This window comes from Podarcis liolepis (assembly GCF_965112155.1).
Source record: "Podarcis liolepis genome assembly, chromosome: 1".
NCBI classification, from domain to species: Eukaryota; Metazoa; Chordata; class Lepidosauria; order Squamata; family Lacertidae; genus Podarcis; species Podarcis liolepis.
The window spans coordinates 102,527,840-102,552,819 of NC_139554.1; the positions used below are offsets into that span (position 1 = coordinate 102,527,840).

General features: G+C 43.0%; 1 long non-coding RNA gene across 1 annotated transcript in view; it reads right to left on the reverse strand.

The window, feature by feature from the left end:
• LOC310703366 overlaps window positions 1–23,216 on the reverse strand; it is an 84,396-nt gene extending 61,180 nt beyond the window's left edge. Inside the window, exon 1 of the long non-coding RNA XR_014524096.1 lies at window positions 23,116–23,216. This is a non-coding gene — a long non-coding RNA (uncharacterized lncRNA). The remainder of the gene's footprint in view (window positions 1–23,115) is intronic.
• Window positions 23,217–24,980: the final 1,764 nt, after the last annotated feature.

The following is a 24,980-nucleotide window of genomic DNA, read 5'->3' on the forward strand; positions in this document are numbered from 1 at the left end:
GTGTGTGTGTGTGGTGTAGTGGCATAGCAGGGGGCTGGAGGGGCATAGACCCAGGCACATATTTTTTTTAGGGACATGGCCAGGTGCCCTCATTGGAGCCTGAATCGGTCCAATGCTGCCAGCTGCTGATACACTCCCAGGTCAAGCTGGACCTAGGAGCAGAGATAGGAGAGCTGTGGCAATGCTGCCACCCACCCTCCTCAGCTGTAGTGCTGTTAAACATATAAATAAATGGGTACTGCCATTTCCCAATGTGCATTTAAGGTGGTAGGGAATCGGACCTGGCCAGTAGGTCAGATCACCATGTTCCCTATCACCATGATATCTGGTGACCTGTTCTCCTTTGCCTGTGGCACTTGAAATAAAATTGTGCAGGCTAAGGCTTTGCAAGAGCCAATGACCAGTTGATGGCTGATGCTCATCAAGCCCACGCAGAGTGCTTTGCAAGTGCTGATAACAGGGGCTGGTGGCACTTGCAAAAGCCCAGCAGGCTTGAGGATCTGCTCAGATAGATTGTCTAAATTTGGGGCAAAGGATAGTCAAATTGGCCTGAAATGCTCATTGTCTCCTGTCAGTGACCATATTAAAGACAATGACATATCAAAGACTAAATTAGAGACCCATCTCTTCATAGCAGGGCATTATGGGTCACAGGAGTAATATAATAGCCCTGAAGAACTCAGCTGGAAGGCAAATGCCCTTCAACACCCTTCCTGAAGGCCAGATTCTTTATAGCCATCGTCCTAAAACATTATGAACATTGCCTAGATAATGCAGTGCAATAAACAGAGATTAAACAGAGGACCAGCCAAATACATTATGCTAGAGACAAATAGCACTTCAGGGAAGGGCAGAGCTCTCCAGGCTAATCTGATCCTAGGGAAAAAAGTTCTCTTGAACCACAAATGTGATGGTCAATTAGACCTGGAGTATGTAAGCAAAACCTTCTCTCAGGGATACTCAAGATAAATGTTTCTTAGCTTTCAGTAAAAATTCAGTCTGTACAACAACCCAACTCCAGCTGTGGACTTTAGAACAATATATTCTATTTGCTGATCTCATCCATTTCTGTGCTTTACTGACCTTCTGGATTAAATCCAACCTGTGGTATCCCCTATCTTCTTTGCAGCTGAAATATCCCCCCCCCCTCAAATCTGTGTATTCTGGCTCCACCAGCTAATGCTGGTGAACTAAAGCTAACTTTTCAATAGCACTTGTGCATTTGGGGCGTGCCCTTTTCAATTACAATTCTACCACCTAAACTCAGTTTAGAATTGATGTGCCCATTGTTCCATGATGCTTATAAAGTACCAAAAGTACAAAGAGCTAGAAACAAACAGAGTCCATTTTGAATCTGAATCTGATAGGACTGAGACATTCTGTGGACCAGAGGCAGCCAACTTGGCCAGCTCTGGATGTAGTTGAAATACAAATAACACATACCCTCCAAGTGTCCCAATTTTCCAGGGACAGTCCTGGAATTATGAAAGCCACCCCAGCTTCTTATTTGATCTTGGAAGGTCCCTATTTCCCCTGCCAGTGCAGCCACTGCCAAACTGCAGGAGAAGGATGAGCTGGTGCTTGTTGTGAGCAACTGTTACTTCTCCATGGCCCCCGCTGCTGGCCTCCTCCCTTGGGCAGCTCATCGAAGCTGCCGGAGAGTGGGTGAGGAGGGGTAGAGGCCGCCATCGTCAAGGCCCACTCCCAACTCCTATTCATTATATATGTGAATATGTAAAAAAGGACCCCGGTTCACAATTGGCACACATAAGGCTGCTCTACACAGCCAACAGACTAAGGAGCTAGTATGGTGAAATGATAGAGCAGCTTGCATCATTTCAGATTGTAGGTGGAGAGTCACGTTTTTCATGCCCCCCATAAAAAGTCTGCTGTGAATAGAAAACCAGCACAACAAGCAAAGGCTGGACTAGATCCATGTTCCTTGATGTGGTAGGTTTCTATTTGGAGGGAACACTCAAGAGTGTTCAACTCGTTTCACCAACTCAGCATTCTTTCACCTTATTCTGCTGCATACGTGAGCTCCTCTGATGAAGACTGGAGTGTAAGTGTAAATAGATAAAGGCACCTGGATATTTTCTTCGCTGTCAGTTCTGTGACACCTCACCCCACAACCCATTCCTTCACTCTAGATTTCTCTTGCATATGAAGCTGGCCTTGTGATATTTTAGATGAGTCCTAAAGCTGGTTCACACCTGCTGGACCTTGGCAGAACAGCTCCTTCTCTTGCTGATTAATTTCTAGGACATCAAGATTATTGTAACAACTAGAAAAGATCAGCTTTAATCTAGTGTATGGTTTATGACTAGAAGAAATGAAGAGTAAGTACATAATCTCTTTAATACTCATAGTAGTCTCATAGCTGAGGCTGACATAAAACATATACTGATGATAAACTACCAAGATCTGATAGAAATCTATTGATGCACTTATTATTTGCAAAAGAAACCTTGGGTGCTTTTTTTTAAAACACACACACACACAAAAGATGGATTTATAAGCTATACAAAAGAGATCTAATGCTGTCTTCTTGCATTTGAGTACTAATTTTGTCACAGCGTGCGTCATGATTCAGCTGATGGAGACAAACGATTGAACACTTAGGATATGAGAGGGAGACAAGGCTGCAGCTCCCAGCCTTTGAAGAGCAAAGCCATCTATAAGTATAATGGGGAAAGGCTACAGTATGAAATTCCACAGTCAGCAGTGAATGACGCAAACCATTGCACAGGAAGGCTAGATGATGTTAAAGGTCTTTCCTGTCATTTAATTTCTGTGTCTCTATGGAAACAGTCACTGAACACGACTGGTCCTTTCACCCTGTCTTTCTGAAGCTGGTTTGATTGATGTGTAAGAAGTGATGCTTGAAAATGTTGGCCTCGATGGTGTGTAAGCTCAGGCCTATTGTAAACTCTCCAGCAAAGCTGCGTTATGCCAAACACTCTGTTTTGGATTTCCTGTATGCTTATTATTTGTTGTGGATCTGGTAGTCAACGTCACACCATCACAGACTTCATCTGCGCAAGTATACCAGCTTTCCAGATAGAACAATTCCTACCTCACATGCTTTTCTGGGGTTGCTCCTTACCAACCCACCCCCCAAAACCAATTTTGGGAGGCATGAGATAAGGGGAGGTGGAAGTGCCATTGTGCAGAGCTCCCACTGATGGGGTTTGGTGGGTGAATCTCAGCCAGAATACTCATTGTAAAAATGGGATGAAGTCTTCTTGGAGATTTGCAGTGAAATCCTGTACATGTCTATTGTGAAGCCAGTCTCATAGAGTTCAGCAGGGCTAATTCTCAGGCAAGCAGGTATATGATTCCAGTCTTTGGATGCAATCCTATGGTCTCTGGGAGGGTGTGGTGGGAGCTCCTTTATTAGATATGTTTAAGCAGAGCCTGGATGGCCAATGGTCAGGGATGCTATAGTTGTATCCTGCATTGTAGAACCTACACTGAGCAAGGGGTTGGTCCAAATAACCTCCAAGGTCCCTTCCAGCTCTGATTTTGCTCACCTATAAGGACGACATACTACTGACAACTGCAGCTGTATGCACATAATCAACTTTTGTTTTCTAGTGATTAATAGACAGTCATTCTCCTTCTCAAATTCCACCCACTCCCCATTACTGACATACATGCTGTTTGAAAGATTTGATGATGCTCAGGGCAAAATAATTTTAAAGGTGTGGTATTTCTGAATAACTTTATCCTAAACTCATGCCTGTTGGCACTGCACACCCAGCAATCCAAACCAAATTGATTGCCCAAGCAAAAATAAATAAATAAATTTGATTTTCCATAGCAGCAACATTAACTTTGTGGCCTTAAAAGCTTTGTAAGTATTTATTAACAGAGCTATGGGCTAAGTCTTGCCACAACAGGGTGCCAAGTTCTGTGATGATCTGTTGATTTCTTTCTTTATTCTTAACTGTGTTAAATTAATGGATAAAACATCCATACACACTAAAGCTGGAGTCAGTATAATAGCGATTTGAAAGTGCTAAGATAGAGTCATTGCTGCCTGTGATAAACACACTCATTTATTTTGTGCTGCTTGGTCTACAGCTTCACCTACTGCCCTCCATTATTCTCAGAGTTCTAGCTGTCCTTCGGTTAAGACTACCTAGTGAGTTAAGGGCGTATTGACAGGGTCTCTCAGTTCTTAGCCCAGCCATTACACTAGGCTAGCTCTTTGTAGAAAATACAAGGTCACATGAGGCTAAGAGAGCCTATCAGAAGATAGCCTGTTGGATGCCATGTAAGAAATTATACACTGTAAATAATGATGCATGATACGATGATGTCTCAAACATGAGTACAGAACTACACAAGTAAATTGGACAAAAATCTGCAGGGGTTCCAAACCATTGAAAAGGAAGGGAAGAACTTTTTTGGATAAAAGATAAATGAGCTTGAAAATGCAGTTTTGTCTGAACTCTTCCTATCCAGAGATTGACGAACACTAGAACCACATGTACCAGGACTTTACTGGGAAAACACAGTCTCCTCTTTCTGCTGCATTTGCAAATGTTTTTCCCCCAATAGGATTGGTCAGAGGTGGAGCTAGCTGCTCCAGTACCCGGAACAGCGCACATGCTTTGCACCCGGGGGCAGGGCCGTGGGGGCAGGGCAAGCATCCCAGGGGCGGGGCGAGCGTCCCAGGGGTTGAGACACCCATGGGGGGCAGAGAGAGCCACCCATGGCGGGCTGCTTCCTGGGCGAGGGGAGGGAGGGAACCACACTGCTTTGCCAGCCTTCCTCCCTTCCCTCTTCCTTTTGACAGCTTGGGAGAGACTCCCCCCCCCCCAGGAAGCAGCCCGGGCATGGGGGACAATGGTGTCCCACCTGCTTGTGACTCCCAAGCCTCCCCTGAGCTGTCAAAATGAAAGGGGAAGGGGGGAAGGCGCAGCTCCGCCCCTTCCCCTGACGGCTCGGGATAGGCTTGGGAATTGCAGGCGGGTGGCGTGTCGAATGTCACCCCCTCAGTGATGACACCTAGCCACCGCCCCCCTTCCTCCGCCCCTGGGGCTGGTTCTACCATTAGGCAGAGTGAGGTGCAGGTGGGATTTTCTGCCTCTAGTAACTTGACTCGCTTTGGGGAATATGCACCTTGACATGACATGATATGATGATGTGATAATACACACTGCCTTAGAATAAAACTGGCTTTCAAAATGTAAAAAATAAATAAATAAACAAATTGTGGAATGATCATAAAGTGAAGGTTGCTATTTCCTTATCATTTGTTTCTTTCTATCCACTTCTAGAATCTGCAGCAATGGCTTGCTCCTTCCCTGATGTGTGTTGAAGATTTTTATGGATTTGAATGCTGCTATCTAATCTGAATTGTCATTTGTATTTTTCCTGCTCATTTGGGAATCCAGCCTTTGGATTACTTCTACTTCAGTCTTATTTATTTTTAGTGAAGAAAATCAGATCCCATGTTCTGAATATAAGCAAATATCCAAAAAAAGAAAAGAAAAGAAGGGGAGGCAGGGAGGCAGTGATTAACATAGGGGAGGAAAAAAATATATTTAAAAATCACAATGGATGTTTTCATAGGGTAAACTAGCATTGGCTACATGGAATACCAAACACTACCGTAAGTGGACATTTTTTTAAAAGGGCCCATAGAATAATACGTTGTAGCAGTCAGCACAGTATAACCAGAAAGCTTTTTGATAATAAACAGTGTTATCTCTCTGGGAGGTAGACAGTCTGAAGTGCCAATAAAAACTGTAATTACACTCACAACAGGAAGCAGCAGAGCACGTGTGACAGCAAGACTCTCTCTCAAGCCCTGTTTGGGTACATTAAGATTGCAGAGGTCTTCATTATATGTTCTGGGCCTCTGTGTTCTCACATTTTCCTCCAAATGCAAAAGCAGGAGGGGGAAAGTTAATTATAACCTGGACCAGCATAAATAGAAACGTAATAGGTAGACAGGAACCTCTTGGGAAGCTTCCCTCTCTGTACCTTTCACAGCTTCATAAGGTAAAGGCATAACAACCCCAAATACGCGTTTCCTCATTTCTTAAAGTGATTCAGCTCTTAGGTTCATGGTGTATAATAAAATTTGGTAGAAACGACTCCCCGACCACGTATTGAGCTGCTGTAATGAAACCACGAAACAGCTTTTTTCTCGTGCCCATGAGTCTGTTATTTCATGCCAATTTCAAAACAAATGGCAGCACAATTAGAGCCAACATAAACTTTCCTCTGTTCCCATTTTGCCTTGCAAGAGAGTCTCCGCTGGCTCCCTTTCACAAAGGCAATCTTCACCACAGAAAGAGGTCTGCCGCATCAGCTCTGTTTAGGCTTTTGAGAGTGGAGGAACCCTTCAACTATTTCCCTAGTCTTCTTTCAGTGGCATTTATGCAGGTAAAATATAAAGGTAAAGGAACCCCTGACCATTAGGTCCAGTTGTGGACGACTCTGGGGTTGCAACGCTCATCTCGCTTTACTGGCCTAGGGAGCTGGCATACAGCTTCCGGGTCAGGTGGCCAGCATGACTAAGCCGCTTCTGGGGAACCAGAGCAGCACATAGAAACACTGTTTACCTTCCCGCCAGAGTGGTACCTATTTATCTGCTTGCACTTTGACGTGCTTTCGAACTGCTAGGTTGGCAGGAGTAGGGACCGAGCAACGGGAGCTCACCCCGTTGTGGGGATTCGAACTGCCGACCTTCTGATCAGCAAATCCTAGGCTCTGTGGTTTAACCCACAGCACCACCCGCGTCCCATTTATGCAGGTACTCGAAGCTAAATAGTTCAGTGAGTAGAGCATGAGACTCCTAATCTCAGGGTCATAGGTTTGAGCCCCACATTGGGCAAAAAGATTCCTGCAGTGTAGGGGATTGGACTTGAGGACCCTTGTGGTCCCTTCTATGCTGCTATGCAGCCTGGATTTATGCCAGGGTGGCTCAGTATGGGCTAAGCAACTGGGGTAGAGGGGCCAGAGAAGAGTCCAGAGACAGCAAGGTCAGAAGTAGCCACCCATACCTTCACTCTTAGGTGAAGTCAATTCCAGTTTCTCATAGATTCCCATTTTTCCAGTCTTAAGTTCACTTCTGCATATTTGTACACCAGTTTTATCTTTATTTTTTAAAAAGCTCTAATGAAAGTTCACTAGTGATCATTTCTCCTATTGTGCACGTTTGTTCGCAATTTTGCCGAACAGACACATTTGGGAGGAGCAGTTCCTCATAATATAAGGCATCTTTGTATGCTGTTTTTGCCGATGTATGCTCTTTGACGCACACTTTACCCCAGTATATGCATTGTTGTATGCATTACTTGACTGGAGAACTGCCTTTCAAAATTCGGAGAAGTCCACATTTTGAAGGATGGCAGCATGTCGTTTCCTGTACTGTTTTGGAAAGTGCAAATGAGGTAGATTTGCTTTTAAATGTGAACTGAACTGAATTTATCCTCCATCCCTCCTATGAGGAGAACTGTAATTAATCCAGGGGTGGGGAACATTTTTCAGCCTGAGGGCTACATTCCCTTCCAGGCAATGTTTCAGGAAGCACATTCAGGGCCATCAGCAAAAGTGGGCAAAGCAGCAAATGCCAATTTAACCTTTATATTAACCAGGCAGAGGGCCTTCTCGGTAGAGGCGCCCACCCTGTGGAATGCCCTCCCATCAGATGTCAAAGAAATTAACAACTATCTGATGTTTAGAAGACATCTGAAGGCAGCCCTGTTTAGGGAAGTTTTTAATGACTGATGTTTTAATGTATTTTTAATTTTTTGTTGGAAGCTGCCCAGAGTGGCTGGGGAAACCCAGCCAGATGGGCGGGGTATAAATAAATAATAATTATTATTATACAGTAGACTAGTTTCTGTATGCACTCAGACACTCTTCTCTACCCTCCATCCAGGCAAGTGAGAAGCATTATCAGTTTGCACACTCAAGGAAGGTGAAAATCGGGGCTGGCGAGGGGTGTGACTTGAGAAGAGTGCATAGCCTCCAAGTGTCCCTATTTTCCAGGGACAGCCCTGGAATTACAAAATCCATCCTGGCTTCTGATTTAATCCTGGAATGTGAGGGAGCATCCTGTTACCTCTCCCTGGCCTCTCCTCCCTTGGGCAACTCATAGCAGCTTCTAGAGAGCAGATGAGGAGGAGAGGCTATCACTGCCTCCGAGGCCCAGCCTCACGTGGCAGACTGGCTATGAGGTTCAGTCAGAATATAGGGCTGCCCTGGGTGGGAAGAAATGGGGAGCGGAGCAGAGCACAAGGGCTTTGGGTGTTCTGTTTTGTTTTTTAAAAAGTGTTGTGTAACTGCCTCTAATCTTGCCCCTTTCTAAAAATTATTTATTGGCAGGGTTGCCATATCTTGTAGAGCATGGACTGCTGCCATGACAGCATGCCTCTTTCCCTGGCTTGAACTGGCAGGGGCCGTGAGCCCAGGCCACCCAAGACCGAGCTGCCCAAGACTGAGCCACTAAAGAAACAACCCCAAACCCCAGATATTTCCTTTAAAATGTAAAAATCCAGCTGGATGGGCATGTTGGGTTTTCCCAGATGTATGGTATTCCTATTTACTGCTGTGTCTTTCTTTCTTTCTTTCTTTCTTTCTTTCTTTCTTTCTTTCTTTCTTTCTTTCTTTCTTTCTTTCTTTCTTTCTCTCCCTCTCTCTCTTTCTCTCTCTCTCTCTCTCTTTCTTGTTTTTCTTAAAGTTTTTCTTGCGTTACGAAAGTGCATACATTGCTTCTGTTTTCAGATCACAAAGTCCTTTCTACAGATTAGTTATATTTGATGTGAGACGTTCATGCTGTAGTAAGGTAAAGGTAAAGGTAAAGGACCCCTGGACAGGTAAGTCCAGTCAAAGACGACTACGGGGTTGCGGCGCTCATCTCGCTTTCAGGCTGAGGGAGCCGGCGTTTGTCCATAGACAGCTTTCCAGGTCATGTGGCCAGCAGGACTAAACTGCTTTTGGTGCAACGGGACATTGTGACAGAAACTAGAGTGCACGGAAATGCTTTTTACCTTCCTGCAGCAGTGGTACCTATTTATCTACTTGCATTTGACATGCTTTCAAACTGCTAGGTTGGCAGAAGCTGGGACAGAGCTATGGGAGCTCACCCCATTGTGGGGATTCGAACCACTGACCTTCCGATTGGCAAACCCAAGAGGCTCAGTGTGTAGTAAGTATAAGGTTGGAAGAAAAGAGAGGGGGAGAGGGGGAGTGTGGGGGAGAGAGGGGGTTAATAAACTTTCATTACTCACCCCTGATGTTTTTGTGCAGTCCTCTTATGAAGTGAGTGAACAAAAAGCCGTGATTCCAGATTATACACCTTGGATGGAAGCATACAGTTCTTTAGTTGTTTCAGCCATATTTAATTGCATAATACAAGTTTTTAGTGCAGTTTCAACAAGTTATGTACAGTACCTAGGTTATCTTTGGCTCCTTGTGCAAAACAAGATAGAACAGCAGGCGGGAGAGAACTGGTCATTCCTTGCCCTATCCACCATTTCTTCCTTGCAAATGTCCCCCCACCCTCAGGCTTTGGTAATTGTCATTTTCTCTGTTGGGTTCAAAACCAGAAATAAGTCCAGTGGAGGAAAAATAATAGCTGGTAGATATTAGCATGGGAGAATCAGTGGACTTGGGGTGGGTTAAACAGCTTTCTTTACCTGCCAGTCCTTTCCCATGAGTGTCCTCCCCAGGCCTGGCGAATTCCCATAGTTTCAGCAAATGCAGGCATAGAAATTTGTGTTTCCTGACAATGTTGCCCACTAATAAACATGAAAAAGCTTGCTATTCAATGCTATAGTTTTAGCACTACATGTTTCACTAAATTTATACGCCGTCCTTCATCCAAGGATCACAGGGCGGTTTGCAGTCTAAAGCTATAAAACTTCCAGCTTGAGCTAAAGAAGAAAGGTTATTCCCCATGCACTGATATCAGTCATGACTGTAAAAACTGAAAGTGTTACCCGGTTTTAAACTTGTATCCTATGGGCCTATTTAAAACTATCTGGGAAAGGCTCCTTTGTGCTTTGAGAGAAGTCACTGCATTGCTAATTAAGCCGACATTAATTATTTTTAATGAGATGCAGAAGGGTGTGTGAAAGCAGAATTTAGCCAACAAATACAAAGAACACTGAAATGTGGGAGTTCAAATATTGTAAGGAGAGTGTTTAACATAAAGATGCAGTGAGGAAGTACGGTAATTTCTCCTATAACATTCCAATGGCAGGATGTCATCGTAATGCACTGTAATGACTGGAGAGGAGTATGTAATTTCAGATAGTGGGTTTAAAATGCTTTTCTGGAATGCATCTGGATCCTCTCGGGATCAAGTAAAAAACCCCTCAAAACCCACCAGGGACCACTTCAAAACCCATTTCCGCATGGCTAAATTATCATGTATGAGCTTTCTGTTGCATGTATGGTGTTCCATTATGTTTGACTTCTGACTGCTCCTAATGTGAACAAACTTCATAATGTTCTATTAGTAATTTGCAATTTAGACAAAGCCATTGCACTTTTATTTGGAGCCATATGTTCAAAGATATTTCCTGTGCACTTCCTGAACTAGAAATTCTTAAACCGTTATTCTTGGATTAAACAGATATGAAGTACATATCTAAGTGTCTCTATTTTCCAAGGACAGTCCTGAATTTACAGACGCCATCCCGTTTTCTGATTAGATCCCTGAATGTCCTGCTTTTCCTTAAGACGTCCTTATTTCCATTGGAGAAATGTTGGAGGGTATGGTAGGACGTCCCTATTTTCATAGGAGAAATATTGGAGGGCATGGAGTTATGTAACCCTATGAGCCAAGGAGACAAGTAACCTTTAGAAGATATCTGAATGCAGCCTTGTATAGGAAAGTTTTTTTAATGTTTTATGTTTTATTATGTTTTTATATGTGTTGGAAGCTGCCTAGAGTGGCTGGAGCAATCCAGTCAGATGGGTAGGGTATAAATAATGAAATAAAAATAAATATTATTATTATCCAATGGAAAAATGTTGGAGGGTATGGTTGCCTCTAGATTCTCTTTGCTTTTACAAATCATCTCACTAGTGGTCTGCATTCTGCAGTCTTACAGGGGCAGATTTACGGTAGCACGATGGGTCCCTCCGCTCTGGATTGGGTGCCACAAGACACTGCAATTATGACGTAGTGCACTTGCAGAATGGAAGGTAAGAGGTGAGGGGGCACCAAATTCTGGGCTCGCACAGGGCGCCACTGAAATTTGAAAGACCAAAGTCTGCTCCTGACCCTTGACAGGTTCAATTCAACCTGTCAAGGTAACATCAGGAGGTAACTCCCTGCTCATGTTATAAAAGGGAGGTTGTTGATCATTGGAGGAGGCTGCTGAGGGCCAGAGAAAAGTACAGTGGTACCTCGGGCTACAAATGCTTCAGGTTACAGACGCTTCAGGTTACAGATTCCGCTAATCCAGAAATAGTACCTCGGGTTAAGAACTTTGCTTCAGGATGAGAACAGAAATTGTGCAGCGGCAGTGGGAGGCCCCATTAGCTAAAGTGGTACCTCAGGTTAAGAACAGTTTCAGGTTAAGAACAGATCTCCGGAACGAATTAAGTTCTTAACCCGAGGTACCACTGTATACTGGAAAGAAAAATATACAACCACCCTTGGCAACCTCACAACAATAAGGTAATCTCAAAGTCCTACACCCACTGGAATTCTAAAGTGCTCTGGCAAGGAATGAGAAAAATGAAAATCTCTCTCACAAGGGAAGTAAATTTTTGAAAAATTGGATAATAGATTTCAGCAGAACACGACTTCATATATGGTACAAGCTGTTACGGATTTTGTCCGACAGAAGGGATAATTTAAGCATTAGCTTTGGTCACTGCAGATGGCTACAATCTGTTTGGCGTAAATGTTTGCCTAGAATAAGATTGTCATATAAACAGAATATATGGTGTGCAAGACTAAACAGAGGGAGGTTCCAGGCTATCACTATTTTCGGGTAGTAGTCAGTCACATATCGGTAAATTCAGCTTGCACAATTCAAGTTGATTAGTGTTCTTGTGCAAGAAACTCACTTGTTTCCCAAGATTTGACTTTTTGTGATAAGGAAAGTGATGGGCGAATGGAAAGTGTGGGATAACAACTGCTGATGTCACATTGTATGACCTCACTGCAAATAAATCAGAATGAATGCTCAACAAACATCTACTGTTGTCTAGCCTCCTCACAAATGTTGTGAAAACAAATCTGGATGAAGGTTCAATAAGCAGGTCATTTGGTAGCAACCAAAATGACAGGACTGGAACTGATAGGAAACTGGTGGTAGATTAGATTTTGGCTCCTATTTCTTCTTTACTTGCTTTCTATTCTGCTTCACCCCATTGTCTTCATTCCTTCATGGTGTTCATACTCCAGACCACTGAGCAGTACCTTTGGCCATCAAATTCATAGTTTCCAATGTTAACTGGAGTCTATTAAGGAGATATTGACAGCGACATAAATGTTCATTGTCCTACCAGGTTAACAACGGCCAAGACAAATGCTCTAATCAATTACCTCAGTGATTTAGCTCCAGGGACAATAAATCTTAATAGCCACAGAAACAAGGAAAAGTTAACTGAGTCACATAAGCAATTAGAAACATCCATTGAAACAGCTATTGGAAGAGTAATGGCAGGTGAGAAAACGATTTAGGATGTGATCACATGCACACTTACCAGGGAGTAAGTCCTATTGAACTCCAGAGACTTACTTCTCAGTGGACATGCATAGGATTGCACTGTTAGAAAATTAAGAAAGCAATGTTACCTCTCCTGGTTGCCACCATACCACTCACATCACAAAAGCACAACCCTACTTTCTATGCTTTGGAAATGGCAGAAGTGTGGAGGCTCTGTGTGTGCCCTTGTGGGCTCACAACCTGATCTGGGAAGCCCATGTTTTCTTGATGAGGCTTCCCTACCCTCCCCCATATTCCTGAATTTTGTCACCTATCACGAAAGGTCAAGAATATGCAGGCAATTGGGCCAAAGCATCACTCTGTTGGTTTAATTCTATGAGATGCAAAAGTACAGGTCTGTCACGAACTGACTTTAAGTGGCTCATTAAGATTTGCCCGCATAATTCGAGCAAAGCAGAATGATTTCACGAGGCAGAACTAGCAGACAATTTCCCACACCCAAGTCAGCTACTCTGTTATTTCAACACTGAAAGCAATTAAAAATGAACTAAATGATTGAGGAGCTGCTTTAAACGTGGTAGTAGAAATCTGACACTTCGCGTGGATTGTAAAACTCTTGATGAGCATGTTCGGTGATACTAAAGTGACTCTCGGCTGGTATTTTAAATGTCAAATTAATGAAATACCGTATTTTTCGCTCTATAACACGCAGATTTTTTCTCCTAAAAAGGAAGGGGAAATGTCTGTGCGTGTTATGCAGCGAATGTGTGGTCCCTGGAGCCGAAAAATAAGGCAAAAATCAAACCGCGCTTCAGGGAGAAGGGAGCTCCGTGAGAGAGAAAGCTGTTGCTTTCCTGCATTCTGCCTCAGGGTCTTACTGCCCACCCTGCTCTGTTTCGTTGCTGTGTTTGCTCAAACGGAACAAAGAGCAGGGAAAGCCCCTCCCCTCCAGGCAAGTAGAGAGGAAAGCAGAGCGTCGCTCTATCCTGTCCCTGCTCCGGAGGGAACAATGTATGTGAAGGGAAGAGAGATTACAGGTTCGGCTTAAAATTCTGATTTGACTTCCTGCTTTTTGTTTTTGGAGACACACAGCATTCAAATATGCTTTCTTCCATTTAAAAGGATGAAATCCTTAAACAGTGGCTGGCTTGTGTGGGTGGGTGGGGGGAAACTTTTGCCTTCCTTTCCTCACGTTATAGCCCTCTCCTGCATTCTTAGACTTCTGTGTTTTTCCTTCCCTCCCCACTTAAAATGTGGTTACAAAGCATGGATCCACATGGATCCTCAGGATCTTTGCATTGGGTCACCCCAAATTCACCATCAGAGCACACAGCATGTCCATGGCTACAGCCTGCCCCCCCAAAATCACACACCCATTGTTGCCTGGGGCTGCAATGGTGCAAAAACGTGGTTACAAAGCATGGATCCACATGGATCCTCAGGATCTTTGCATTGGGTCAGCCAAAATTCACCATCAGAGCACATAGCATGTCCATGGCTACAGCCTGCCCCCCCCCCAAATCACGCACCCACTGTTGCCTGGGGCTGCAATGGTGCAAAAACGTGGTTACAAAGCATGGATCCACAGGGATTCTCAGGATTTTTGCATTGGGTCACCCCAAATTCACCATCAGATCACATGTCTGTGGCCACAGCATGAAGCACAAAAATGATACGTCCACTGTTTCATTCAGAATATTTTTTCCCTTGTTTTCCTCCTCTAAAAACGATGTGCGTGTTATGGTCAGGTGCGTGTTATAGAGCGAAAAATACGGTACATCTGATTCGCGTTTGGTGAAGCAAAGGTCTAGCAATATTTTCTAGATGGGAAAAAACTGAAGGCATAGCATGGGAGGTGAGATTGTATGCTTGGTCTGCCAGTTGAAGTAGTACATGGGTTCTTTCAGAAGTGGTGGGAGGAATGAATTTTTAAAATTGCTTGTCATTGAGAAGCAATCTGCACAGCATGAAGAAAACATAATTGAGGACACCAGTATTTAAACATTAGACTACTGGGTTGTATTTGATGAATGCCTGAAGTTGCAGAGTATGGCCAATTGAACTTAATGATAGTATTGTGCCATCATTTTTACAAAAAAAAGTAATCCATTTGCTACAGGGTACCAAACACATGGGACATCTCAGCAAATTTTCTTGTACCTAAAGAGAATTCTGTTCAGTCTGTAGTTTCCTTATGGATATCTGTAGAACTATTCCTTACTTAATCATACATAATAAATATAAGCCTGGATTTATGTTGGTCAAATCTATCACCATCAGCTCCTTCTCACACAATCAATCAATTACTTACATACATAATTGCATGGATACTCTTTAGTGTGAACAAGTTTTTTAATGCATTGCTCTGGCTCAGATTCACCAGGGACCATGTTTTCCCACAAAATACAGTGGTGCCCCGCAAGACGAATGCCTCGCAAGACGGAAAACTCGCTAGACGAAAGAGTTTTCCGTTTTGGAGGTGCTTCGCAAAACGAATCTCCTATGGGCTTGCTTCGCAAGACGACAATGTCTTGCGAGTTCCTGCTGGTTTTTCCCCCTCCCCCCCTTTTTCTAAGCCGCTAAGCCGCTTATCAGCTGATCCGATCAGCAGATAAGCCGCTAAAAGCCACTAAAAGCCGCTAATAGCGCTAATCCACTAATCCGTCAATGGGCTTGCTTCACAAGACGAAAAAAACCGCTAGACGAAGAGAATCACAGAACAGATTCTTTTCGTCTTGCGAGGCACCACTGTAGATGGCAGTTCTCAGACTCATGTGCTTCCCTTCCTTGATTCTTTAGTGCACTGCAGGAGGAGATTGATACTCAATATTTTAAAGTTCCTCATTTGGGACTATGGCTAAAGTATGGTTCATCTAAAAGAGGGTTGGACTCAGACATATAGTGGTCTGCAGCAAAGGAAAAGATGGTGCCCTATTACACCACTTTAAGAGTCACGGCTTCCCTCAAAGACTCCTGGGAAATGTAGTTTGTTGAAGGTGCTGAGAGTTGTTAGGAGACAATAAACTACAGTCCTTGGGCAAAGCCATGACTCTTAAAGTGGTATAAGAGTGCTTTTAATCTATGCTGTGGATGTACAAGTCCACTGATTTCATTGGGTCTACTTTGATTATGACAGCCAGATACAGTGATTTGATCGTAGCCACAGAGGACTTACAGAATGCAAATGACTGGTTTTATGCCATTATGAACAACTTCAATCTTGGACTAAAAAAATCCCCAAATATCTTTTTATCATCCATTCCCCCTGATCAAACCAGAAAAATGGATTGGATGATCTACTCATGCAGTAAACATTCAGTGGAAATCAGTCTATATTAATGCTTTGCAGAACTACTGAGGTTAGAAGATAAAGCTGCAGAGTTAACAATATTGATTAACTGAGGTAACAAAGGCCAAGCTAATTTGTCACGATCTCAAAAGACTTCAGTCATGCACAGCAGTGTTGCTACAAATTGTTCCTGGGTTTAAAAAGGGAAATAATTAGAAAGCAGAATGCAAAGAAACCCAAGTGTAACCTATTCAAACCATCACTCAGGAAAAGGTTAATGGAAGCTTGATTTCATACAAATACTGCGTTTGTGTGTTTGTGGGAGAAAGCAATTATTAAGGGCAAAATTGCACAGAATGTACAAATGATGAGCACTTTCATCAAAATATCACCTCCGAAAAGGTTAATTGCAGCTTGAGACGAAACTGATATTTACAGAGTCTATCTTTCTTTTATATTGTGTTTATCTTTCCTCCATATTGTGTTTTCTGTATAGATCTGTTCTTTCCAAGGATGATATAAATTTATTAAAAGCTTCAATTTTTTTTAAAAAATGCGAAACACTTTACACTGTGAATGAAAGATGCATTGGTGTAACTTCCATTAAAAAAATTAACAAAAAACTATGAAGGGGAGGAAATAGCTTAATTTGCAGAATCACTAACAAAGAGGCTAGTGAATTTATTTCTTCCAGGCCTTTAATCATAAGCCCTATTCAGGCATTCTGCTCAAGTGTAAACCCTACATGCGAGCAAAGCAAGCAGGGATGAGTGCACAAAACTCTGCTTTCTGTATTGCTGCTGACTTCCAATTCACGGGGGGTGACTATGTGAAGCAAAGACCCTCCTCTACTCATTCAGGGTCATGGCCCCACCACGCGCGCGGAGGCTGGAGTCCAGCTCCTGCGTGATCGGGGGAATCCTCTGCTGTGTCACCCCCTGGCCAGCCAATCGGCTGGCTCTGGGGGTATGGCCTGCCCTATTTAATGCAGGCACAGCTGGGGATCTCCCTCGTTTCCCGCCTATCAGCTGTTCCTGTTTCCCACCCTCCCGCCCTTTAAGGTTTTCGTTCCTTGACCTTGCTATGGACCTTGGTTGGTCGCCGTCGAGGGGCCTGGTAGGAATTTTTCCACTTCGCAAATTGGCACCAGCCACTTGGTTTTCGCCTATCTCGTAGCAAATCATCACAACTTTCTTGGTATTGGCGGTTAGGCATTGGTATTGGTATTCTTTTGTGGATGGAAGAGGGGAGGAAGCGCCATCACCTGCCCCGCATATTGAAGGGCAGTCCAATAAAGGATTCCAGGGGCGTGGCCCTGTCCGAAGCCTATGGAGGTGAGGGCCTAAGGCACGCCCCCGAGCGGTGACCCCGGGGGAGTTCCTAGTTGATGTGCATCACCCTACTGGTGGTTTACCCTTCCTGGACTTCAAGCAGATGGGCCGAAGCCGGATATAGTCGGTTAGGACCAATGCCTAAGCCAATACCGCTCATCACCTGTAACCAATAAAGTTGTGGCCATATTTAGCCCATTAACCTTAAATAATTGTGTCATGTGTCTTTATTTCCACTGGGGGGGACGGGAACTCGTCACGCAAAGGCTGAAGGTCTATGAAGAGTAGAAATTTTCAAGGCAATAGACAGAATGATTGTTACTTTATATCATCATTATCATCATCGTCGTCGTCATCATCAATGTATATAGCATTTTTCAGAGAGAAATAGTTAAAAGAAAGAAGACTTTCAGGAGAATGTACATGTTGACAGCAAGGGGAAGAAGAGAGGGAAGGAAGGGGGAATCAAGGTTAATGAATAGCAGATGATGAAGGAATGGAAATGACCAAGATAGGGGGAAAGTTGAATTACCGCCCCCCCCCCGCCAATCAGTTCTAATGGCATCAGAATGTAGATGAGGTGCACGTTTGAGTTCCCATTGAAAGTAATGCTCTGATCAATGAACAACAGCTACATCTGGATCAAACAGGAAATTAATGGTGCAGAAACTTTGCACGGTTTAGGGAAGTTTTTAATGTTTGATGTTTTATTGTGTTTTTAGTATTCTGTTGGGAGCCACCCAGAGTGGCTGGGGAAACCCAGCCAGATAGGTGGGGTATAAATAAATTATTATTATTATTATTATTATTATTATTATTATTATTATTATTATTACAGTTCTCCTAGTCTTTACCTGGGCTTCCTGCTTTTCACCCCTGCCCACTAACCCCAATATGTGCAGACACTGAAGCAAAAACTGTATGATTTTTTTTAAAAAAAATATTAAATGAAAAGCTATTAATAGTTTAATTATACAATAGTAGTCAATCTGGTCTAAGACTGATCGTGAAGACAAGAGTTTAATTTGCAGCACTGCAAATTAGTTTGGAAATTGTAATCAGTGTCAAGATAAAAGGTCTCCACGATGAGGTCATTCTGCAGATTAGTTGTTGCCTTTAAAGATGGAAGACTGAACAAAGAAGGTCAAATGAAATTCTGGATGACTAAAAGTGTTCTCTACTTCTTCATTAGATTCTGCTACTCCTCTGAGTCATCTATCTCAATTTGATGTATACATTCTAACCTAGGGCATCTTGAGGTATCCATGATCCAAAGTCAATGCCAAATACTAGGACAGTATTTCAAAATATGCCTAAACAAGGAAGCAACAGAATCATATTCTCCTAGAAGTCAACTTTTCCTGGGGGAATAAAAGATTATGTTTGAAACTGGAGGCTTCATTGGGGGGGGGGAGTGTCAGCTAGAAAGCCCTAATAAATTGTTCTAGTTACAGGTAGATATCCGTGTTGGTCTGCCGTAGTCGAAACAAATTAAAAAAAAATCCTTCCAGTAGCACCTTAGAGACCAACTAAGTTTGTTATTGGTATGAGTTTTCGTGTGCATGCACACTTCAGGAATTTTAAAATTTTGTTTCTAATAAATTGTCTTCAACTGCTGTCAAAAAATGTATACTTTCAGTGGCGCCCTGTGTGAGGCCAAAACAGCTGCGAGCAGAGGATTCCGGCACCGTCTGTACAGTACTGGAGCAGCGGCAGTGGCAAACCGCTATGTACAGCGAATGTGCAGCGTCGCTACGTACTGCGCATATGTTGTACGTAGTGACGCCACGCATGTGCCCTACATTGCGATGCCTGCCCTGGGTGTCATGAAGCCTTCCTTTGCCCCTGCCATAGCTGCCAACTTACAGATTTGAAAATAAGGGATCAGCAGCCAAAATAAGGGATTTTCCGAACACAGGTATGTTCAACTTCTGAGCCCCTCCGAGCCAAAGGCAGAAAGCCCAGCCAGCAGCCAAACGAAGCCTCAAGTGGTGGTTCCCACAGCGCAGCAACCCGGCAAAGGGGATGCAGCAAGGAAAACCACCGTCACCTCTCCGCTGGGAAGCGCTGAGCAAAGGCAACGCAGCCGATTTGATCGGCACAAGGCATGCAAGCTCCACCCCCCAGTCATTCTTAGATTCCTTATTGGGTGAGCAACGCAGCCAAGCAACACAGTTGGAGCCTCCCTCCTCCCTGGCTGGCCAGCAGGGAGGGAGGGAGAGGAGCTGCTTCCTTTGAAACCCAGGAAATTTAAGGGACATCATCAATAAGGGACAGCATCAATAAGGGACAGCAGCGGGACACAGCGCTGGGATAAGGGACTTTCCCGCCAAATAAGGGATGGTTGACAGCTATGGCCCCTGCCTTCACCCAGTCCATTACTGACACCAGGCACTGGGTTAGCACTGAAACAGCTTCCTCAGATGCAGATAGAAATGAGACGCAGAGTTGGGTGTCATCAGCATATAAACTGTGCATATAAACCATCTTCACGGTGTTATTGGACTCCAAGCCCATCAGTTCCAGCTAGAATGGCCAATGCTCAGGGATGATGGAAGCTGTAGTATGATGTGTGAAACTCTAACACCTCATCCCTGTCCTAGAGAAACAGTGTACTGTCTAATCTCATCAGGTCACTAATGACATATCAAATGAAAATGCATCATGTAACATACCTATCCCTCAGGAAAAGAATAAATAAACCTGCACTTTTAAAACAAAAGGGAAGATACTGATTTATGCATTTCCATTTGGAAGAGGATTGCAGTTGATATTCAGAAAGCAAGGGCAGACCTTCATGTTTGGCAGAAGTGCACTTGCTATATGTTTTTGTTATGATTTGCTGAATGGGGAAATAGGTCTTATCGCTCTGTCTTTCAAAAGACCTCTATGTGTAACTGCGGTAGCAAGTCAGAAATCTAACTGACAATCTGCCTCAGGAAGCCAATCCAGTCACCAGTCTAAAGAGACAGAGTGACATTTTGCAGGCTGAAGCGTGAGGCCTTCCCTGCATCGCCTTCATTTGGCACCAATTTCTGCTTCTTTGAGGCCTCGTTTTTAGACAGGAGAGGGCCCGGGGTAACAAAAGCAAGGACCCAAGAGGTAATTGAGACTGACAGAGTGTTTAAATATTCTAGAGACTCGTATGTGACAAGAAGCCAAATTTATTGTGTCCTGTGGGAGTCTGGACACACCAACGTAATTTTTATATTTTCCACATTGTGATTTGAAAACAGACTTTGGCACAAGTTTCCATTCCGCCTTGTCACTGGAGACACACTGTGAAGCATTCAAATAAGGTTTTCCTCCGTATCATGCATAATGATGATTCATCATCGAGAGGCACTCTCATTGTGTTTGTAAACCACTGTGAAATGGAATATTTTTAAAAAGCAATTAAGGTGTTGCAAAAAAATAAATAAGATCCACCTCTCACCACAAAATGGTAACAAAAAAATGGGGAGGGGACCCACCTAAGGATAAGTGCTGGGGAGGGGGGAATGTGTTCTGTGTGTAAAACAATACTGTATATTTAATTATTTCCAGACATTCTGTAGGACTAACACATTGTGGCTAACCTATGACCTAGATACCACCTAGCCCTCAAGACCTCCTCAAATTTGCATTTAAAAACAAAAACAAAAACTGCATTAAAATACCCCCCCCCCAAAAAAACCTGGCTTTGTGTCTCACAAGGTCTCTTCAAATTTGCCCTCATAAAGGAGAGTACATATTAAATAAATAAATAAATAAAATCAACTACTCTTACAATTGGATTGTGGACCAAAGTTATGGGCAAGTACTTGAAAAAGTATAATTGACCACCTGTTCTATTGACTCCTGCACATCTTGGCTTCTTAGAGAAAGCTGTCAGGGATTGACTGGGGAAGCCCAGTGAGGAACAAATGGTGAGAGAGGTACCACCCACCTTGAAGAGGACCTTCACAGACCAAGAAGCATCAAACAACTACAGTATTGGGAAGTTAGTTGCAGCCCAGCTTCAGGAAGCATAGTGGTGGACCCTTACCTATCCACTCTTTTCCTACCGTTGCAACTGCTGATACTCTGGATGCTAACAATGCAGAGAGCATTTGGATGCACGAAAGTCATATTTGCACACCTGAGCTGGAATGAGGGAACTCACAAACATGCCCTCCAACATAAGCTACATTATTAAGCAGGCGGCGAAATTCTCCCTGTGGTTCTATCCACGGACTTCTAACATTGTAATTAATTTCGGAAGGTAAATAATTTCCTGGAGCTACATAGTAATGAATGTGTTTACTAACAGATGAAGGCCAGTTTTGCCTTTTCATAAGAATGTACTGATATAATTTATACCTTCTAAAATAAGAAGAGACAATGGGAGCAGGAGTAATCCCAGGGAATTGTCCTTATCTTGGTTCCCGAACACACCACCTGCTTTTCTATGCATTGCCAGACTTTTCCTTTTCTGTCAGTTTTACGGTAACATTCTCCACAAGGGATGCTGAGGCTAAGATTTGGTAGCGGAGGGATATACAGAGAAAGAGAGGACAGTGTTTGGTAAGGACCTTAGCTGGTATAAATGCAGTACTTGTCAAGTACTACGAAACTGAAGTAAAAACATATCCTTCATATATTTTCTTCTGTCTCTGGCACCCTGTGTTTTCTCGATTCTCCCCTGATTCCTCCACAGGGCAGGAAACCGTTGGCACTAATCTAAAATTACTTTATAGATATTGTACCTTTGCATACTATGCTAAGATTTTGAACTTCTAGATCTTCTGCTGTGGGTTTTTTATGTAGTAGTAGTAATAATAATGGTAACAATAATCATAATGACCTACAGTTTGGTTTCAATTGTTTCTATAATGCTGTTCTTATATACCAGGCTTCCTCAACCTTGGCCCTCCAGATGTTTTGAGGCTACAATTCCCATCATCCCTGACCACTGGTCCTGCTAGCTAGGGATCATGGGAGTTGTAGGCCAAAAACATCTGGAGAGCTGAGGTTGAGGAAGCCTGTTATATATGCACACACTCTCAGAATAAAATAGTTTTTGTCAGATGTGTTGTATAGACAAATTTTCTGGTATCTTTAGATATTCTTGAGCTATACACCCACAAGACACCATGTTTTTGAGTTGTCATTGTGGAAAATACTGTATCTTTCATTTTTCTTGTTTTTTAAAGTGTTGCCGCAATTTTTTATCTTCATCTGCAGGTTCAGAGGCAATGTTTTTCTTTCTTGTGTTCGTTTGTTGAGAATGTCTTGCTCCAATTTTTATGTTGACATTTGACATTTACAGTACCACTTCTAATTTCATTCTAATTTATTCTGCAAGTATGACCTTTTACCAGTTTATATTTTAAATGTTACTTTTCATCTCTTCCTTGAAAGGGGGTATATTGTGTTGAAGAGTGAAACAGCAAGCCAATCAGGAGACCTAATACTAAACTTGTCGTAGAATGTTTCACAGTGCAGACCTACGCAGTGACTTTACGTTGGCATTTTAAGCCTCTGAAGTAAATACCCATTTCCAGTAATGAGTTAGGATGAAATCTATTCGCACAACAAAGCTTAGTATCTGAATTGAGTACCTAACATAACGTACCACCCATTACCATTTTCCTTTTTAGTCTTGTCCCCTCCAATCCTAGCGAACCTCCAGCATGAAGTATAGCAATAGGAAGCACAGATCAAACAGACAGCATTTCTGGGAAGCAAAATGCAATAAACTCGCTCAGCTTCAGAACCATCTCTGAAACATGAACAAGTATACTTCTTAAAAAGAGCACATGTGACAAGAAAAATTAAATGTGAATTTTTAGAACATTGGTTATGGCCAATCCAGAACCAAGCTTTGCCAGTACAGTGGTACCTCAGGTTACATACGCTTCAGGTTACAGACTCCGCTAACCCAGAAATAGTGCTTCAGGTTAAGAACTTTGCTTCAGGATGAGAACAGAAATCGTGCTCTGGCGGCAGGGTGGCAGCAGGAGGCCTAGCTAAAGTGGTGCTTCAGGTTAAGAACAGTTTCAGGTTAAGTACGGACCTCCGGAATGAATTAAGTACTTAACCCGAGGTACCACTGTACTTGTTTGAATACAGAGATGAGACACAAACACTGGGATAGGAAAGGCTACAATTTTATCAACTTGCAACAACAGCAAAAACATTCCTACCTATTTTAATCTCCCTTGTGCTGAAACTCCCCTATACAAGGGGTGTGAATATCTGGGTAAGCTCCATCCTGGTTCTGCATCAGAAATTGTGGGCCACTTACTGCTACCACCTCAGAGCTGAACCATGCTCCCCCATGCTCAGTCAATTGATTTTGCATGGCCTAGTATTGGAAAGCCCAATGATGTTCCTGTCCCCCACCCCTGGGCTAGATGTTCGTGAGAAACTGGCTTGAGCCCCACACCTCCAGCTGTCTGTGAAGTCCAGCTGGGCTGGGGAAGATCTTATATAGCTGCTCAATGCCCACCACCCATTAGACACTTCCTCACCAGGCCAAGGTTGCAGTATTTCTGCCTAGGAATCGTTCATCAAAATCTTGATGGATTTCCCAGGCCAGCATAACATCAATTATGCTCATCTATGCTTTGATAAATTGGGGGTGGGGGGAGTTACACTGAAATGAGGAACCACTGTCCTTTGTCTTCTTTTTTGATGCGATTAAACCAAATTAAAAGTTGTTATTCTCCCAGATATTCCCCAGTTAGGAAATATAAAGGTACCTTTATTTGCATTTCAAAAAAGAATTTCTGTTCCAGAGAATGAACTATCTTCATGTCTTCACATTTACAGATAGTAGTTTGTAGAGTTATCATCATCATCATCATAGTGTATATTTAAAACCCAAGAGAAAAAATAATTATTGTGAGCTTTTAATTAAAGCATGTCCTTTAGAACGACTTTATTTTCTAGAAATATGCTATACACCTGGGAATAAACTGTAGCACAACTTCCCTAACCAAAATCATCTGGATGTTTAAATAAGCCTCTCTTTTTCAGGACACACGGGCAAGGTAACAGCAGGCAGATCTTGAATTTGTGCTTCTGAAAAAGCCCAGATGGAAACACTTGTCACAGTACAAAATATATGGTTTCGAAAGGTGAACAATGAAAGCACCCAATTGCAAATAATAGCCCATTTGAGCAAGTACAAAGAGCAGCTTAGTCAACTCCCTGAGCCTGGAATGGTCCCTTTGGATTCTGCAGTTTTCAGTGAAATCTGTGAATGGTAGTAATAAAATTACAGTGGAATGAATAGCAATAGATATACATTTCTTATATTGTGAGTGAATCTTTTATATCTCTCAAGGTGTGTGTTTTTATTAAGAGCTACTGCATGAAATTTATTTTAAATAAATGCAATGGGTGGGATTCAACATTGGACTATTACGACCATTCCATTTGCACAAACATTTCAGCTTGCTAGGTGGAATAATCCCTCCTTTCCTTCCCCTATGAGTTCTTCTGGAGGCTCTCTTCCCCTCCCCAGACAAATTCCTTGAAGGAATAGAAGGGCAAAGAATAGGAGTGAGAACTAGACTTTGCCACCACTCCTTTCGCAATACAGCTTTTACTGGGAATGAGCTGTTGGATATGGACAATATTCTTAGAAAGTAAAGCTCATTCTAAGTTGGGTGGCACACGGGGGCTGCTGTGACTTAAGCCACGTCAGTACCAATGGTTTATGACAGGGATGGGCAG